We start from the raw sequence: 21,095 nt of genomic DNA, 5'->3' as shown, positions 1-21,095 counted from the left end.
CCTCAGTAATTTTGATGCAGAACGTATTCTGCCAACCACTAAATAAAAGTAAATAAAGCATAGTTTTACCCGTTAACTTTCTCGTAGCCGGAATCATATGATGATTTAAGGATTGACAGCAACAATTATTCAAAGGAAATCATGTTACCGTTACAGATTTTTAAATGGCAAAACAATAAAATGCGTAATGGTTGATGCCAACAAACGGTTAAAAAAATCACGTTATTTTGCTCCTGACCTTTGAATTCCAAGTCAGTTTTCAATGTAGCTAGTTCTGCAATAAGAAGATGAGAACCAATCAACAAAAACGTATTTCCTCTTAAAATTAATTATGCATACATTCAATACCAAACTATGATTGAATCCATCGCTTGTGTGAATTTAGCAACACGCGGTGTAGTTTAGTTATTTTCTTGTTATATACTAAGGAAATGCGAAATCACAACCATTGGCACCACGTCAAAATAGGAGACAACAAATGTGGCCCCGGAAGTTTGATAGAGAAAGTGGGAGGCTAGGCAAGTGGGCACACAAGAACGTCTCCATAAGGTAATCAGGTCGACACAGACATACAAATAGACAGGCAGAAAGACAGACACACGGAAAGGCAGGTAAAGACAGGTATTAACCATATAACCATATAACGATATAACAATTACAGCATGGAAACGGGCCATCTCGGCCCTACAAGTCCGTGCCGAACACTTATTTTCCCCTAGTCCCATCTACCTGCACTCAGACCATAACCCCTCAGAACAATAGAATATAGAATATAGAATAGAATAGAATAGTTTCTTTATTGTCATTGTAACATGAATCATGTACAACGAAATTTAAAAATGTCAGCCAGTCAGTGCACCATTCAAACATTTCTAAAAGCTAACGATACATACAAGGTAAAATATTAAAAAAAAGATAAACAACTAAAATAAATATCATGAAAATAGCACGCATAAACACCCAACCCTACATCCTTCTGTCGATTTCACAGTGTACCACAGTCCCTCAGTATGTATCGCCCCTGCGTTCCTTGGCAGCTGCATTTAGTGCCTTTATAGCAGTGGGGTAAAAACTGTTTTTAAGTCTGTTTGTCCTTGTCCTTGTAGATCTGTACCGTCTGCCTGACGGCAACAGTTCAAACAGGGAGTGACCGTGGTGGGAAATATCCTTTATAATACTCTGGGATTTTTTTGATGCAGCGGGACTTGTAAGCAAGTTAAGGAGAGGGCAGCCGACAATTCTCTGGGCGTTGTCAATGGCTCTCCATTCCTTTCCCATCCATATACCTATCCAATTTATTTTTAAATGATAAAATCGAACCTGCCTCCACCACTTCCACTGGAAGCTCATTCCACACAGCTACCACTCTATGAGTAAAGAAGTTCCCCCTCATGTTACCCCTAAACTTCTGTCCCTTAATTCTGAAGTCATGTCCTCTTGTTTGAATCTCCCCTACTCTCAATGGGAAAAGCTTATCCACATCAACTCTGTCTGTCCCTCTCATCATTTTAAAGACCTCTATCAAGTTCCCCCCTTAACCTTCTGCGCTCCAAAGAATGGGGGTGAATCCTCTCAGGGATTTACCGTACTACTGATAGAAAATTGGTTGGCAGACAGGAAACAAAGGGTAGCGAATAACGGGTCCCTTTCAACATGGCAGGCAGTGGCAAGGCTCGGTGCTGGGACCGCAACTATTTACAATATACATTAATTATTAGATGAAGGGATTAAAAATAACATTAGCAAATTTGCAGATGACACAAAGATGTGAACTGTGAAGAGGATGCTATGAGGATGCTGGGTGACAAGGGCAGGTTGGCTGAGTGGGCAGATGCACGGCAGATGTAGTTTACTGTGGATAAATGTGAGGTTATCCAATTTGGTGGAAAAACAGGAAGGAAGATTATTATCTAAATCGAGCCAAGTTGGGAAAAGGGGAAGTACAACGGGATCTGGGGGTCCTTGTTCATGAGTCAATGAAAGTAAGCATGCAGGTACAGCAGGCAGTGAAGAAAGCGAATGGCATGTTGGTCTTCGTAACAAGAGGAGTTGAGTATAGGAGCAAATAAGTCCTTCTGCAGTTGTACGGGGCCCAGTGAGACCATACCTGGAGTAGTGTGTGCAGTTTTGTTCTCTCAATTTGAGGAAGGACGTTCTCGCAATTGAGGGCGTGCAATGTAGGTTCACCAGATTAATTCCCAGGATGGCGGGACTTTCATATGTGGAGCGGCTGGACTTGTATACTCTGGAATTTAGAAGGATGAGAGGACATCTTATTGAAAAATATAAGATTATTAATCGTTTGGACACGCTAGAGGCAGGAAAAATGTTCCCGATGTTGTGGGAATCCAGAACCAGGTATCACAGTTTAAGAATAAGGGGTAAACCATTTGGAACTGAGATGAGGAAAAACATTTTCATACAGAGAGTTGTGAGTCTGTGGAATTCTCTGCCTCAGAGGGCGATGGCGGCTGGTTCTCTGGATGCTTTCAAGAGGGAACTAGACAGAGCTCTTAAAGATGGCGGAGTCAAGGGATATGGGGAGAAGGCAGGAACGGGGTACTGATTGTAAATGATCAGCCATGATCACATTGAATGGTGGTGCTGGCTCGCGGGGCCGAATGGTCTCCTCCTGCACCTATTGTCTGTTGTTTATTGTCTAAGGCTCTAGGCGACCATGTCCAAGAAAACGTTAATGTCTCCACGGCTCAATTTTTAAAAGACTACAAAGTAACGAAGAAACATGTTCTCTTTAAGGATGCTGCCTGGCACGCTCAATTACTACAGCACTTTGTGTCTATCTTCGGTATAAACCAGCATCTGAAGTTCCGTTCTTAATATGTTGTCCTCAATTAACTCTGGCATCGAAATGCAATCCTTACCTTTTTCTCTTCTTTCTAACTTTATTAGGCCGAATTCTGAAAAAAAGTGCATGTCAAGAAACGTTTTATCTGCGACAGACTGCGCCTACCTGCAGATTTGTCTTTCATTTTTACCTCTCTTCCCCATAGTGCTGGCAGAGTGTGTACATTGAATATCTTAATATTCAACTCAACGTCTTCGGATGCAAATAAAACGTAGACAATTCATCAAATTAAATATCTAATAGTCTTTTAAGTTACGAATGTCGGGGCGACGAAAAACTAAACTGTTTACTGCCTTGCAAGTGTAGATCGAGATGATCGAAGGTAGAATAACACATACATGCACACAGACACACACGTAACACATACATACAGGATGATACTTTTATAGGTATATAGATATGCACCAAAAGTGGAACTTTGCAAGTGGTGCGGTGCTGATGGCTATCGAGGAGGAAGTATTGCTACAAATTCGTATTGACCGTTGTCTGTTGATGAGGACGTCACTGACCCAATTGCAGAGGGATGCAGAGGCATAAAGAAGGCATTATTTCTACTTCAAATTCTTGAACGCAACGTCTTGAGGATTCTACACACTTGTCTGCCACTAATATATATTCAACCTTTATAAATCTCGAAGTATTTATTCGAGAATTATAGCTAGCGGTGCATAACAACTCAACGTTTTATCTTCTATTATTCTGCTAAAGTGTAATGTTTACAATCAGTGCTTGTAGATTTTCCAAACGCGTTTACACCAATTCTGCGAAAGTCTGGGCAGGATTCGGATGTCGGCCCTGCTGGCTGCACTTGCAGCTCATGTTTTCCACGTGTCCTTATTCGGTGGAAGGACGCTTGGCTTTTAGGTCATTGAGCCGAACAGTGCAGCAGAATATGCCCTCGTCAGTCCCGAGGACCAGAAATTGTAATGCCGAGGTGCTGCTCATAAAATGCCCTCGAGAGCTCTGAGAGAACGTGAAGTTGGTGCGCAGATACACGATGAATAATAAGGAGTCAATGAGTTTTAAAGTTTTAAAATGTTTTGCCATTAGCGGCAGTTTAAGGTCATAAAACGGGTTAAGGAATTAAATAAATAATTAAAAATTGGAAATAAAGAAGTACAATGAAAATAAAACGCTTACATATATTTTAAAAAGAGTGTGCGGGGCGGCTGGGGGTATTATCAATGCACGTGTAACTGCTATTTTATTTCCCGTTTCATTCATAGATGTAGAATGCTCCCTGTCATGAACAATGTTTCCTATCATAGGGGAGATCACCCTTGACATTTGATCCGTTTTGCAATTAGCGATTACGACTGGTGCTGGCAGTGAGCTGTAGGTAGTGAGATCAGGCAGAAGAGACAAACCTGTCACAAAAAACACCACAGCGGCATAGTTAGATAGCAGATAGTGCTACCGGAAATTTCCAACGACTTGAGTGCGATTCTGATCTTGGTTGTTGGTATGGTATTTGCTCCTTGCCACTTAGCCTCCACTGTCCATCTTCCACCCAAAAATACGATTTAGCAGATATGACTTATAAATGTTGTTGGTATAGCCATAACATACACTATTAACCGTTGGCGTCTCATTTCGTATAGGTTGACATCATTGAAGTTTGTCTTTGTTTTACTATATTCCTTGATGTACCTTAGGCACGTCTGAATCAATTGCACAAACAATCCCAAATCACTGCATTTCCATGCATGCATTCCGTGGTATGAAATTGATGATGTCTCTTATTCGGGATTATTTCGTTCTCTTACCATCCATTTTCATCTTCAGTCGTAGTTCTGAAAGGAAGATAAAAACAAGTTCTATTTTGTCCGTATGCGAATCACCTCAAAATGTTTTTTTTTTTCAGGCCTGACATCCTTAGCAGCAGAGAGGAGACATGCGCGGGTAAGTATTCGTTGTTTTTCGGCCCCATAGCCTTAGGAAGCAAGGCCGAGGAAAAATCAGGTCGTTTCCAGCGAAGATTCCACATTGGAGTGACCATTTGAGAGGGACTTCTTTGAGATGGGAATTCTGCTGGCAACGCCAATGGGCGCCCGCCAAGAAAGACAGGCAGGTATTACGGGATTCTCCTCTAGGTATATTCATCTCAAGTGTATCCGTTTCAAACACGTACACAGTTTGGAATATTATTTAATGGTGGTGTTCTCAGGGGGCATATCGCTGCAGTAGCCACAATGGCGGCTCCACGTCTGCTCTGTTGAACAGCAAGATAGGGCTAAGTTTAGGCCAGCAATAATAATGGGGGACTCATGTCAGGGCACGGATAGGCCATGCGTGAGAGTCCAGTATAGTGTGTTGCCTCCCAGGATGTCTTTGAGCGAGCACAGAACATTCTAAGAGGATAGAGTGAGCAGCCATGTTTTGTAGGTCATGTTGGTACAGATTACATCTGTATGAAGGCAAATATATTTTAGGCATAGGGAGTAAGTTAAGAACAGCAACATCCCAAAGGCTGTAATGTCAGAATTACTATCCATTCCATGAGCTACTGAGGCAAGAAATAGCAAGATAGTCAAATTCAATACGTGGGCATGCAGGCGATACAGGGGGAAAAGCTTCAGATATTTGGAACACTGGGCTTTCTGCAGGAGCTAATGCGACCTGTGTAAGGCCGGCGTTTTGTACCCAAATTGGACGGGAACCAATAGACCATGGATGTGTATTTGTGCAGTAACTTTCCCCGATTTATGCAAATGTTGCGGGGAAATAACTTTGTGTTGGCGCAGGTATAAATCCTTTACGTGTGGGGTATATTTACCTGCCTCCTTTTCACGCAACTTTCCCTCTGTTGAATTAAAGGAAGTGTACTGAGAACGTTACAGCTAAAATTATAACCATTCTCAAACTGATGGACCAGACTGGCATTTTGTTTAGCAGTAGCGCAATGTGTTGCACCGTCGAAAGAAAAAACGGTGTTGAAAGAAGTCTTGACTATGTATGTCTAATTGTTCCTCGGAGCAGAGGAACCAATCTCCCACATGCCTTTCTAGCGACTATATTCCAGTTTAGGTCACCTGCTATATCTACTCACAAAATTCTACATGCAGTTTTACATGCGCTGCATATAATATCAGTAGAGCATAACTGCGCCCTACGCATATTGCAGTACACAGCAAGAGATAATTACCGCCCTGGTCCATTTCCAAGCTCTGGCGACTCTTTGGACTCTTTCTACAGTGTTCAACTGGTGAAATATTATCTCACTAATTATAAAACGAGAAAATTCCAAAGCAAGGCATTAGAGACCAGAGCGCAGAAGCTAATTTGTGAGGAAAATGGTACAGGCTTAAAAGAACAAGTAAAATAACAAGCTGGATAGAGAGCTTGAAAGAATTGCTCAGGCAGAGCCACGTGGGAAAGGGACCAAATCGTTCCTCTGTTAAACAATACCCAGTATGGCACCAATGGAACTACATTGGGTTGACACATTTCAGAAGGCCCATGTCACCATTCCGATGAGGTGCATTCTTCGGACATACGGAGCCATTTTCCGAATAATTAATTCGAACAAATCTCCTGCCACTTTTGTTGCCAAGAGCTCTGTTTTGAATTTCAAACTGAGGAGCTTCTGGAACGTATCATATTCGTGTCAATATTGCAGTCGATTGCACAACGTGCTTTATAGCAGAAGAATTTCAACGAACCATAAGAAATGCACGTCGCGTCGATCTCTTAGGGCATGCAGGGGTCTCGTTCTCGTATCACATACTGAACATCACATACAAGAGAATATCCCCAGTTCAAAAGATCCCAGCAACAAATCAGATTGATGCCATGATTTGTAACATGGCCACACCATTACTAGTGCAAGCAGACGATCGCATTCTTAGTAATAACCCGGATGATACATGTCAAATAACGGAGTAGGGCACTCACTCCTTGGATCGTACTCTACCATTAAAACACGATGCTGATCTAAATATGTTTAAATTTATATGTGTAATCATCACCGACAATCTCCCATCCTCTCCCATATCAAGGAAAGGAATTTAAAAAATCTGCAACGTCTTCAGGATTTGAAATAAGGAATATAAATTATTCAGATTAACAGTTGAAGCAAGCAAACGAATCATCTCTGCTATTGGTGGGAGGATAGAATTTGAAATTTCTAAACTACGTTCGTTTCGTACCCATCTCAGCAAACTCTTCCTCCGAAAAATCGTAAACCAAGATCGGTTTAAACAGTGCAACCAAAGGAAAGATTAGGAACTGATGGATTGGCCACATATATTGTCAGCTTAACCGATTTCCGTCACCAACATAGAAATAACTTGAAGGGAGCAGTACATGTGTACGAAGCTGCCCGTGAGCAACAAGGTAATGAGTTGCGAAAATCGAAGTGGAACAGCTGCCGTGCAGTCATGGAACCTTGAAAGAACGACGAGAAACAGAGTTGAGGGAGTTCTTCTTCGTCGTCGTAAAAGTCTGAGACCTAAAGGGTGGAAAGGAAGAATGATCCTTAGCAAACTAAGTATTCGTTTTCTCATTTTATGTGGACAGGAGGTAAATGTACACTTCCGGTTTACTGCTCACCTGCCGTTTCGAACTCTTTATTCAATCTCGCTATCTCTGCAGAAAGAACAGTGCGCAAAGCAGTTCAAACCAATTAGCACCCGAAATAGGAACAGCTAGTAAAATGCTGTCGAGTAGCATTTAATTCTTCTTCCTGGATACTCAACTTCAAAGTTCTCTTTCAATTGTACAGGTGATACAACTATGTTATTCTTGAAGTCTTATGATACCCTCTGAATTATAAATGGACCATTTGCAGATGCTGGTTTACAGGGTTGCCAATAAAACATGAGTGTAATATGATACCAGATTCAGATAACCAAGGTCGAGAGAATAGATTTGCTTTTAGTGTTTTTGGACCTAGCAAATGTGTTTGGCTCTAGAAAATAGAAAATAGGTGTAGGAGTAAGCCATTCGGCCCATCGAGCCAGCACCGCCATTCAATATGATCATGACTGATCATCTAAGATCAGTACCCCGTTGCTGCTTTCTCCCCATATCCCTCGATTCGGGTAGCCCTCGGAGCTATATCCAACTCTCGATTTTATTTTATTAATTATCTCATTTTATTATACTAATTAAAATAATTGAAAACAACATTGATTCACTTCCCTGCAACCCTACAATCTTCTTTTTTTTGAAATTGATTAGGCCGCCAATGTAGCGCTAGGTAAAACGTCACATACACTTGACTGGATTCCCCATCATCACTCCCCAGGACACTTGTCATTTTCATAACCGCCGTGAAGATGAGCTAAAGATTAATTTGATTCTTGATGAGTAAACATCCACAGTTTGATTTCATTGCAGTAGCTCCATGCAAAGAGCTTTCAATTACCAGCATTATTTCAGCCTATTATTTTGTTGTTGTACATTATCAAAGCACAAGCCACAAAGATGTATTAATCACTAAGCAACGATAAGCAATAAGCAATGCGATGCAATTACCTCTCTCCTGTTCGCGCATTACTTCTCCTGTGTAGCAGAGAAGACGCAAAATTAGTTTCCACGTATTAGGTTCCACTGACCTTCAGGGGAACAGTACTTATCTTTCTTCGGAAAATCTATCTTCGAACATTAAATCATACCCTTGTGTGTATTCAACTGCTATCGTCGCCGTGTAATTGTGTGCTAGGTGATCATTTAGCACAATTCACACCTGAAACAACTTAACCGTTTCATTGGTGTTGTTAGGAAAACAGCTTGCCATTGATTCACGTAAGCAAGTGTGAGCAGAGGTAAACAAAATAGTAGATTTCCTGTAACAATATGAAGCTTGTGTTCCTAGCGACACGAGCAGCAGAGGAACCCAGTTCACTACTGGATAACTCGCGTAAAAGTGTGTATTTAAATTCTCCACCTGACATACTAAAACGGTCTAAAACGGCGATGTCTGCCTTCTTGTGCATATCATAAATGTAATTGGAAATAGGTAATGAAAACTCCTGCTCCCTTTCGCTTTCCCTTTCCTGGTTTAAGGGGCATAGAACGAATTATAATATGTGCGTAAGTTCACTGAAAGTGCGGTTCTGGAGGCCTCTCATGGATGCATCACGTCGATTTAGTTATGTGGTAAAACGGATAAGAATGAATACCGGAAATTATATGTAGCAGATAAAGAATCGCATATGAATAAAACGCGGTATTTGTTTGTTCCTAACCTATTGTAAGTAGATCATTTTTCAGACTTTCTACCTCTGCAATGAGAAGAAATAACTCAATTAGTAAATTCAGTAACAAGTATATTATTCTTTGTACATGCACAGCGGCCAACATATCCACTTCTCCCCGAGACCCCTCACTTTGGATTTGCATTCCACGCCTCTTCTCTCTCTATCTGACACCCTTTTGATTCCTTTTCACCTTTTTCACTTACTACACCCACCCTCCAATCATCTCTTCCTTACCGGTATCTATTTATCACTTGCCAGCCCCCTCCCACCCCCATATACCTTTTGCGCCCAACCCAAAATATCGTCTGTCATAGATACCGCCTGAACCTCCCTGAGCCCCTCCAGGGCTTCGTGCTTCGCTGTTGGTAAGTTTGTTCATGAACTCCCAAATAGCCGTTGTGCAAATGGATTGCTAGTAAACAGGTAATTTGGTACGCAGAAAGTTATAATTGGCATCACGAGTGATTTTATTCTACTTGTAATCATGGGTGACATTTTAGTCACAATAGCGGAACGCATGGAGAATAAAGAAACAGAGAGTAGGGTCAGGGAGCAAGAGCGAGGGAGAAGAGCGACATGACAGACAGAGAGGGAAAGAGAGGTATAAATCAACATTAGCGAGTGATTTGTGCTCGGGTAATGGGGGAAAGCTAAAAATCTACAGGCCCTAATGATTGGCAGCTTAGAATACTCATTTGAAGAATTACTTTTCTTTTAAAATCTTTTTATTAATTTTGTTCAAAAACAAAAATAAATGATAAAAATAACAGTGATATTGATACATAGGGATCAGGATTACATTAACAACAAGTATAACCTGAGTATGAGTCCAGTGTCAAAATACACATTGGGTATAGACCTCCCGGTCTCTATGTAAATATAGTTAAGTGTTTAAAAGAGAACGTATATATAAAAACAAAAAAGATAAAAAGAAAAAAAGAAAAAGAAAGAAAAAAAAAGCGAATAACAAAACACCCTAAACTAAAGTAAGCAAAACAAAGTCTGGGCTGCAAAGAATTTCAACAATTTAGGTACTTGTTTGTCGTCAAGTCCGTTCCGCCGTATAAAGGTAAAATAATTATTATAACAGTTGGAGAGGGAACAATTTATATCGTGCGAAAATGTTGAACAAAGCTTCCCCAAGTCCTATCAAATTTAACCAAGGGTTCAACAATGTCACCCCTAATTTTTTTCTAAATTTAAACATGATATCATTTCAGAGTACCAATGGAGTGTGGTACGAGGATTAGAGTCTTTCCAATTCAATTAAATAGATCTTCTGGCAATTAATGCAGTAAAAGCAATCAGCCGATGGGCGGAACGGGACAGATGAGTAGAATCTAACATTTGTAGCCCAAAAAATTGCAGTAATGATTGATTGATTGATTGATTGATTCTTTTAATGACCACACAGCCAGGCTGGTGGAATTTGTTATGCCAATGCAGCACATAAAAAAAAAAAAAAAAAAAATGAAGTTGTAAATCAATACCTAAAACTACAGAAATAGTATCAACAATTTATTTCCAGTATTTTTCCAAACGTGGGCAAGACCAAAACATGAGTCAGTGAGGCCACTTCAGAATTACATCTCACAGGTAGGATTTATATGACCATAAGAACGAGCTAACTTATCTTTTGACATATGAGCTCTGTGAACCACCTTGAATTGTATCAGAGCGTGTCTTGCACACATTGAAGAGGTGTTAACTGATTGAAGAATCCTCTCCCATTTCTCTATAGGTAAAGACATTTGAAGTTCTCTTACCCAATCATTCTTAATTTTGTCAGGTGTACCTTTGTAATTTCAAAACCAACTCATAAATATTCGCTATTAAACCTTTCTGATAAGGGCTCAAATGTAATTTTTTCCCGAGATTTCGGTTTGACGTGGTAACGGAAAAGAGGGTAGAATAGCCTTCAAAAAATGTCTACTTTGTAAATATCTATAAAAATGTGTTAGGTAGATTATATATCCCAGATTACACCATTGGCTATTTCTTCAGTAGCGTTTGTTAAGATGAAGGCAATCTGATCTTTAATAAAATTAACAACATTTAGTTCTTGAAGCAAAGTAGTATTAAATCGCCATTGTTTAGCACTAAATTTGGAATCAGTTTAGTTTGATTGATAGTTTCAATGGTGCATGGTTAGAACTAGCAATTGCATCACAACGCAGTGACCGATGAAATTAGCCGGGAATCTATTATAAAGTAGTCAATCCTAGAGTAACTATGATATACATGAGAGAAAAAAGAACATTATTTGTCATTTGGGTGTAGGAATCTCCAGACTTCTAACTTTCCAGTCAAGTAAAAAATAATTTATAAAACTTGCGGATTAATTTGGAAGCGCATGATCAGATGCAGATCTGTCAGTCGAGGGATTCAAACTTCGCCACACGTTAGTTAAATTCGCCACACGTTATCAAAAGATGTTCATTTAGCTTAGGATGCAATTAACTGTTTAAATAACTCAGGGTGATCAATATTAGGTGCATAAACATTCACCATAACAACTTTTTGGTTTTGAAGTAGACCAGTGATCAACAAAAATCTACCATATGGATCAGAAATTGTTTCATAATAAACAGAGATTGAGGAGTCAATAACAATAGAGACTCCTTTTACTTTCGCCTGTGAATTTGAATGAAACTGCTGTCCTCTCCAAAACTTAAAGAAGCGTTGATTGTCATCTTTCCTTACACGAGTTTCCTGAACAAAGATAATCTGAGCATTTAGTCTACGAAGAACTTTTTCATCTTAATGGGGTGATTCAGCCCATTAGCGTACCATGACAGAAAGTTAATAACTTGATCCATATTGTTAGTATAAATCATGTGGAATGTAAAGCGTTAATTTCGTAGAGCATAGTTGTTCATGATACTGGAAGGAGAAAAATCTAAGGCGGAGCCGGAAGTGACGGCATTGCAGACATTTTTGTGGTTCTAATACAGACCAGATAGAAAAAACTAAACTAAAAGCAAAAGTTCCACCCCCTGCCTACCTGACCAGTAGGCAGTAAGCACCCTGCCTAACCCCTCCCCTAGCCCCGTATCTTCTAATGGCAGCTGCAAACGTAAATAAAAGGTATATTTACCACTCAATAGCCAAAACAAATTAATATTACGGTTAAAAAGCACATGCAAGCTATGAAAAACAAGAACTGCACCCGTAGTCATGATCGAACCAGGGTCTCCGGCGCAGTGAGGCAGCAACCCTGCCGCTGCGCTACTGTGCTCGGTAAGGTATTCCATTTTTTTGCATATCCCTGAACATATCGGAGGCAGTTTTATCAGAAAAGAACAATCTGGATTTTCGAATGTGTGGGTGTACAGCCTAAATATTTCGTCTACTAAACAATACCAAGTATGGCAACAACGATTGTACTTTGGATTTTTGTAAACCTGAGAAGGTCCCTGACAGCGGTCTGTTGAGCAAAATGGCGTGGATTCTTCGGACATGCGGAGTCTTTTCTGAATAATCAATACGATCAAAATCTCCTGCCACTTTGGATGCCATAATGATCGACATGAGCTCTGTTTCGAAGTTCACAATGAAGTGTTTCAGGGAAGTATAATGTTCGTGTCAATATAGCCGTCGAGTTGTACAACCTACTTTGCATCAGAAGAACTGCAAAGAACCATTAGATGCATGTTGCTCTAATCTCCCAGGAGCTGAAGATAGTCTCGTCTCCTATCATATACTGAACATGACATACAAGATAAGACCCCAGTTCAAAATATTCTATCAACAAACCAATTGATGTCAAGTTTTGTAACATGGCCACGCCATTACATGTACAAGCTGGCGATCGCATTCTTAGTAATAACCTGGAAGATACATGTGAAATACCGGAGTAGGGGACTCGTCCTACCATTAAGACATCATGTTTATCTAAATAGGGTGATGCAGCATCTATGGAGAGAAGGAATGGGTGACTTTCTGGTCAAGACCCTTCTTCAGACTTATGACATGGGAGGGGTGGGCCAAAAATGGAACGTAGGCGGAGACAGTAGGAGTGATGGGAGAACTGGGACGCGGGAGTGGATGGAGAGAGAAAGCAAGGGCTATCTGAAGTTAGAAAAGTCAACGTTAATACCGCTGGGGTGTAAACTACCCAAGGGAAATATGAGGTGATGTTCCTTCAATTTGCGCTGGGACTCAATCTGACAATGGAGGAGGCCCAAGACAGAAAGGTCAGATTGGGAATGGGAGGGGGAGTTGAAGTGCTGAACAACCGGGAGACCAGGTAGATTTCGACGGACTGAGCGGAGGTTCGCCGAAACGATCGCCGAGCCTGCGCTTGGTTCGAACGCAGGATCGTTTAGACTAACCGCAGGCTCCGCGATCGTTTCGCTGAGCACCTCCGCTCAGTCCGTCGTAACCTACCCTATCTCCCGGTTGCTCAGCACTTCAACTCCCCCTCCCATTCTCAACCTGACCTTTCTGTCCTGGGCCTCCTCTAGTGTCAGACTGAGGCCCAGCGCAAATTGGAGCAACAGCACTGTTGAGTAAATCATACATACTCACTGATCTGGCACAACAGTATCTATTGAGCAACTCACATAACACACTACACAGCACGTTGCTTCAACTGTATAGCAGCATAAACTGACTGTCCGTGTCGGGTTGCGATGATACAAATAGTGCGACAGTAGGCGGAGCTTATCATAACAAAGCATTGCACTGGTTAGTAAGTAAAGTGACCAATCTACATCTTTCCTTGTAAGAATAAAAGAGAAACACATCTAAATTAAAGTAATATATGTGAATGAATACATCACTAGGTGCTGACTGATTAATACAGTAACCGAAATGCTAATGTCGATACAGAGAAGTACAGATGGTTCGAACAGAATCCCCATATCTAAGGGGCGGCCTACAAACCCGTCCCGCGCGCGTACGGTACAGATCAGCGTCTCCTCCCTTCACCAGCAAATATCCGGGGACCTATGCGGTGGGAGCACTGGTGATCCGGGGTATGAACACGGCGAGGCTGGCGAGCGGGGCCCGAATGAGGTAGTGAGGGAGTTAGGGGCGCAACCAATGGTTGGGCTGCAGGAGCAGGACGCGAGGGAGGAGATAGTCTGACAGAAGACGGGTAGATCGGACGCGTTGCATCAGGATATGGGACAGCAGGACGTGGTTCCTTCACATGAAAGAGATGTTGACATTTGCTTCTGTAGATTCCTCCGTCTGCACTCACCGGGTATAAGCGCGGCTCTTTTGCGGGACTGTGAATGTAATCCAAACGGCCATAGCCCTTGTTGGTTTGAAGGCGAACGACTTGCCCACTGGAGAGAGGTTTAAGTGGTTTGCTGGATTTATCAACGTCATGTCATTATCCGGATTTACACGGATCAGAAATGCCGAACGTATTGTAAACACTTCGGCCACTTTGCTAGCCAACGGAAGAGGGGAGGTGCACCCACTTGGAGAAGCTGAGCTGAGCTGCCGCCTGGAGTCACAAGCTCACAAGCTGAACTTTTTCGGGGGCTTCAACATCGGGAGCCTCGTTCGCCTCGATGCAGCAGTTTGATTTTAAGCCGCGCAGGGCGATGAAAAGCCCCGCGAACGGGTCGATTCAACCCTTAGAAAGTGTCTGATACCCGTTTGAATCTTTCAAATGCCACAATATGATAAATATCACAAACAAATAAAACTGAAACAAATAAAGACAAAGAGAAAAATTAACCTTAGAGGGAGGAGAGAAAGAGAGAGAGAGAGCGATGGGAAAAACATACTAAATAACGTGAGTGAGGGATTTACCTGCACGCCAGCCAGGAAACCCGTTCGACCGGATTCCTTAATGACCTGACCCGTTTAAATTCGATACCCGTTTAAATCTTTCTCATCCAATTAGTTCAAATGGTAATTGTACCCACATCAGGCAGCTTTGGAAGGTCAAAACACAATTGGTGACACATCGTGTTAATACCAGCATTTTGTATTTACCTTCGATTTTAACAGCATCTGCAGTTCTTTCTTACACAAGCTAATTTAAATTTAAGTTTAAAATGTAAAATATCCTCGGTATTTTTCATCCTCTGCCATACAATGGAAAGGAATCAATAAAATCTGGAACATCGGGGTTTTAAATTAGGTCTGGAAATTATTCAATTACACAGTAAAAACAAGTACAATTTATCAGAGTTGCAACATTCCTATTACGGTGGTGGACGGAATATATACTCTCTATATTACACTCGTTTGAAATTACACCTCAGAAATCATCCAGGACTTCGGGCACAACAAATTCGTAAATTTAAACCGAATGAAAGAATGCAACCAAAAGAAAAAAGGCAGATTATATCTTTGAGGAACTGATGGGCCGGCCGTGTTTTTTTCAGGTTGGAGCCGGTTTCCATCACCGATATAGCAAAAACCTGAAGGGAGCAGTGCTTGCGTACGAAGCTGCCGGATAAGAACATCGTAAATACTTCGCGAACTGAAACAGCTACGGTACAGTTACGGAACCATTGAAAGACTGATGCCTAATAGGTGGAAAGTGAGTATGATCCTTAACAAATGAAGTATTCAATTTCTCGTTTTATGTGGCCAAATAATAAAAGTAGGTTTCCAGTTTATTGCTCACCTGTCGTGTCAAGATCTTTTTTCAACCTTCCTATCTCTGCAGAAAGAAAAGAGCGCTAAGTAGCCCAATCTAAATTATGTCCGAAAAACGAACTGCTGGCATAATATTGTCGAATAGCAATCTCAATCTGCTCCCCACTCATTTCCCTGCCATAAACATCAATGTCCTCTTTTATTTGAATAGCATAATCCAATAAAAATATCCATGAAGATAAACACAAAACGCTGGAGTAACGCAGCGGGACGCCAGAGGAAGGAACCGCAGATACTGGTTTAAACCAAAGATAGACTCAAAATGCTGGTGACAGTCAGCATGTGTGGAGAGAAGGAATGGGCGACGTTTTGGGTCGAGACCCTTCTTCAGACTGAAAATCACGGAAAAGGGAAACGAGAAATATAGTCGACGTAGAGATATATAGAATAAATGAATGAAGGATATGCAAAAAAAGTGACAATTATAAAGGAAATATGCCATCGTTAGTTGTTTTATAGATGAGGACGTATTTTCTAAGTGTGACGGGTGGGGGAGGGATCGAGAGAGATGGAATACAGGTGTTACTTGAAGTTAGAGAAGTTCTGACCTCTGGTTTTTAAGCTGCCCAAGCGAAATATGAGATGCTGTTCCTGCAATTTGCGTTTGGTCTCATTCCGATAATGCAGGAGGCCTAGGATAGAAAGGTCAGTGTAGGAATGGAAGGGGGAAATTAACGTGTTTAGCAACCGAGAGATCAGGTAGGTCCAGGCAGACTGAACGAAGGTGTTCAGCGAGGTTCACACGCTTCTGAATTTTGAACGGACCAGTTGTTTGAGTTTATTGAGAACCTTCAATTTTCTAAGTACGTCTCTATCGGAACCTTATGCGCATTTGCAGGAATACAATTTAGGAGAGTTAGTAAATCCTGAAGAATATTACACTATAATTGCCACAAAACCGTTCAAGCCAGGATGTCATCTGATATGCCGAGGCAGCTGAAGAAAGCTTCGGCGTGAATGCATAAATCGAGGCTTGTATTCAATGCGGAAGATGCATTGTCCGCACATAGAGGAACATAATTATTATTCAATGTGAAATACCTTTCAATGGAAGATTATTGACCAGCAGCATTAATTGCATGTTTTTCTACGTACATGCTGCGTTACCTGATAAGCGATTTTGATTTTTTTTGTTTACATTTCTTTTCACGAGCTGAATATGAGTTTTTTTCGCCCAGCTTGTGTGTCAATACTAATTAAAATCTTTGAAAAGCAGATTGTTCGACTTTATTCCCTGCAACCCTAAATATATTTTGAAGTCTACTTGGCTGCCAACGGATTGCCGGGTCCAACGTCACAGGATGGGTGACTGTATTCCCTTCATTGATCTCCAGGAAACTTGGCATTGTCGTAACTGGGGCGAACTCCACGGAACGATTAGCTATAATTTGGGGGCCATTGCTGGTTGATTCTTGATGAGTAAACATCCAAAGCTTACTTCCAGTTCTGTTGGTTCCTGTTCACCAGCATAATTGCAGCCTGTTAATCAATGCATTATCAAAACACAATCCAGCATGATATATTAATTACTAACCAACGACAAGAAATACGATGCAATTACCTCTCTCTTGTTCGCGCATTACTTCCCCTGTGTATCGGAACAAATGCCAAATAAGTTTCTGCATATTAGGTTCCGTTAATCTTCATTTGGACAGTACAGAGCCGTCTACAGAAAGCGTACCTTCTCTTAAAGTGTCCGAATATTCAAACATTTCCAGCTTTGCGTTCAGCTGCTATCTTCACCCTGACTTTTGTGCTCCGTTGAGGCATCTGTTATATCTGCCCTCCTGTGCATATCAGCAATGTTTGAAGTCTTCGGCAGGCAACGTAGGTGCAAAGAGTTACTACCGAATGCGGTGATCACAAAATTCTCCAAAATACTGAGTGGAGTTCGATGTTCAGACGTACTATTTGCAATGCATATTAGAGTCCTAAAGGAGGACTGGACTTCATGCTCCCGAGTAGAACAGAATGAATGCCTGCAGGATGTTACCCGCTCCTCCTTGAAAAAAAATGTAAAATCCTTCCTGACGTAAATGGAAAGGATTGCATTTAGAACTTCACTTTGATTCTGCAGGGCTTATGCAAAGGAAGGACCGCGAAATTTCGAATTTACTCCCCACCCAAGCGCTATTCAGCATTTTCTAGCCCATCTGTAGTAGGCAATGCTGGTCTCAAACTAGCTGGCCAGCCATCTCAGAATCTACATACATTTTGGGGGAGTAAGTTGTCGTCAATCAGAGTGATGCCTTATTTTCCGATAACATGCTCGATATTGCGTTCACTTTTATTTGCGAGGGGACCTTGATATTTCTGCCTTGGAAACATTCCCCTCTCTGCCGCTTCCATCGGAATTACATCTTTCTTGTAATGCAATGATCAGAACATTAATTGTGACCAAATATCAATTGAGTTTCTTAATCACCAATTCTGCTACGTCTATGGGTATACGTCATGAACATTTGGAACGTAACACGTTAGCAAGACCCTTTGCCCCAAACCTACTGCTGAATTCTATTTGCCATGTTTCTTCTCCGCTCAACAGCTTACCAGCGATTATTTCCCCGCATTTTGGAACACTCATTCGTTATCGACAGCATACCAAACTGTGGCAAATGTCAAAAGCCTAATTATCATCATCGTTCGATGTAATTCTAAATATGTCATTGACGTTTATGAAAAAAATATGTATGAACCTCATACAGGACGCAACACGCAGCCACCGAACAATGAGACTACTGTTGTTGTACTCCATTGACCGTCATTTCAAGGCATTGTAATTCTTCTGTTACATCCCATTGGGTTTTTATTTCTCTGATATATGGCTTCGCGGAATGCCAGCAACCGCCTTGCAAAAACCAGAGTACGCTGCATGGCCGCATTACCCAAACCGAATCACATCATTATGTTCTCAAAGACGTCGAAAAGGTAGTCAGATCTTCTTCTCAAACTGTAGAGATTAACCTGTGCTCTTATAAATGTTGTTGCAGTTTGTCGCTTGTTATTTTTTCGCAGTAATTACGCAGTTTGTAAATATTTAGGGACTATCCTTGCCTCCGTTTCCAAATAACGTGTTTACTTCCGTCCTTTCTTCTGACAAATGACCAGGAGCAAACTTATATTGGAAACAGGCGATCAAAATCCTTGTTCTCTTTTCCCTACCTCATTTAACGAGCGTGGAACGAATTAAAAGTACGGACGGGGGTTCACTGAAGGTGCAATGCTGTTGGCTGCTCATTGTTTGGTTCCTAACCTGTTGTAAGTAGATCATTTTTCAGGCTCTCGATCTCTGCAATGTAAAGAAGAAAAATATAGTAACATCGCTATATAATAGATTTCACATTGTTCTTGCAGAGACAACGATTTGTATCCCTTCACTGTCATAGAGATCGCATGCAAACTTCACACATGCAGCGTCTGTGACAACGTCTGCGTAGACCACGCCTACAACAGAGAGGAATGAAGGAACTTCTGCGCTGGTAATTGGTCCGTGAAGGATGAAGAACAAGTCGTTCAAAACAATGCGAAGTATGACCATTACATAAGAGCACAGGGAGATATTTAAGATGGGAAAGTAAACTTAGGTTTGGACGCTTAACTGTATTTAGGTGGATAGAAACATAGAAACATAGAAATTAGGTGCAGGAGTAGCCCATTCGGCCCTTCGAGCCTGCACCGCCATTCAATATGATCATGGCTGATCATCCAACTCAGTATCCCGTACCTGCCTTCTCTCCATACCCTCTGATCCCCTTGGCCACAAGGGCCACATCTAACTCCCTCTTAAATATAGCCAATGAACTGGCCTCAACTACCCTCTGTGGCAGAGAGTTCCAGAGATTCACCACTCTCTGTGTGAAAAAAAGTTCTCCTCATCTCGGTTTTAAAGGATTTCCCCCTTATCCATAAGCTGTGACCCCTTGTCCTGGACTTCCCGGATACATTTTGGACACATTATGTTTTCTGTAGATACCATCGTGAACTTTCTAATTGCCATAGTGATTAACTTTCTAATTGGCTTGGAGTGAGACGGATTGATGGAGGAGAAATCCAGTTTCGATACTGATGATGTGTCTGATTGTTAGCAAATTCACCTAGTGGTCATACCCAAGAATGTCAATTGCAGTGAAATCTTAGGGATTGTATCACCTAGTCCTACTAATCAATCTACTGTAAATCACACCAGTGAATATCATAGTAGCGGACTAAAACTGTTGAAAAGGGAAGATGCTAATTTAGATACATCATTCCTGCAAACATAAGCAGCGATTCTTTTCGGTTAAACTGCACTATACAATTTTGTTTCATCTTAAATGAACATGTTTACGGATATATGTTGCGTTGATTTGAAAAACAAAAATCCAGCATACGGTAAACGCATATTTCAAAATGTTTTATATTATGTAACCGGACAATGCCTAACCTTCATTTTTTGCCTGCCATTCTTCCCCTATTAAAAAAAACAATAGAATTTGCATTCATTTCACGTGTTGTAATTACATTTCTGACATATTGGAATGCATGAACTTTGTGGAAGGTTGGTTCTTGTTTTTTTTTTTCATGATTCCAATATCTGTAGTCTCTTGTATCTCCATCCACATTTGCTGCTCGTCAGGCTGTGATCCTCCAGCACAACGATTGCTGCTGCAAATTCCAACATCTGCATTGTCATCAGCTTTTACTGCTTGTTTTTTTATTAAATGAACAACCGGAAATGCGGTTCTGGCAGTTCTCGTGTTTTTAAGGCGACGCACTTTTGGCAGCAAGCATGCATCGAGAGGTGTCATGGTCAGTCACAAACGTATTTTAGGGGTTGGAAAATGTTGGTGAAATGTTGACTTAAGCGGGTAACATTACATTTAAATTAATTTGGGACACACCGGATATTCATCTAGCGTAGTGAACAATGATAGATTACTATTGAAAATGAGATTACGAAATAAAGAGTGCGTGTACTTCCCCCATCGTTTTGGTCCCCATCGATGTTTGGTGGACTTACTTAAAAGCCTTTGTCTTTGCCTCATTCTGTTTTTGTCGCATACGATACTGCAGAACTTCAGGAAACCACATTGTCCAAATATATTTGTTAACTGCACTGATTTCATGGCACATTTCCGTGGCATACCCCATATAATCTGACTTCCCACATTTCTTTAATTAACGTGAACATATCCTTTGCAGTTCTCTTCAAAAAGTTGCTCCTAAACGCATGTCCATCAGACCCTCTGACAAGTTCAGATTATTATAATCCTTATAAAATAATCTATTGAATGCGTTAGTTCATTTCCCCCCATATAGCTCTGTTTTTTCGAACACGTTTGTTGGTGTGTGCGGAATCAATCGCGCAAATATGGTTGCAACTAGTTGGAGCCCGCATTCGTTTTTTCTTCTGTTTTGTA

The 21,095-nt window shown here is 41.1% G+C and overlaps 1 long non-coding RNA gene across 1 annotated transcript; it reads right to left on the bottom strand.

The window, feature by feature from the left end:
• Positions 1-5,286: 5,286 nt before the first annotated feature.
• Positions 5,287-17,288, bottom strand: LOC129708766 (uncharacterized). The gene is made up of 3 exons (XR_008725414.1): positions 17,258-17,288; positions 15,665-15,700; positions 5,287-9,093 (listed from the first exon to the last, which is right to left on the bottom strand). It is a non-coding gene; the product is annotated as an uncharacterized LOC129708766 (long non-coding RNA).
• Between the last annotated feature and the right edge of the window lie 3,807 nt (positions 17,289-21,095).

Source organism: Leucoraja erinacea, chromosome 24 (assembly GCF_028641065.1).
Source record: "Leucoraja erinacea ecotype New England chromosome 24, Leri_hhj_1, whole genome shotgun sequence".
Lineage (NCBI taxonomy): Eukaryota > Metazoa > Chordata > Chondrichthyes > Rajiformes > Rajidae > Leucoraja > Leucoraja erinaceus.
Note: the sequence above shows the minus strand (reverse complement) of the source record. Positions and strands in the feature narration are given on the sequence as shown.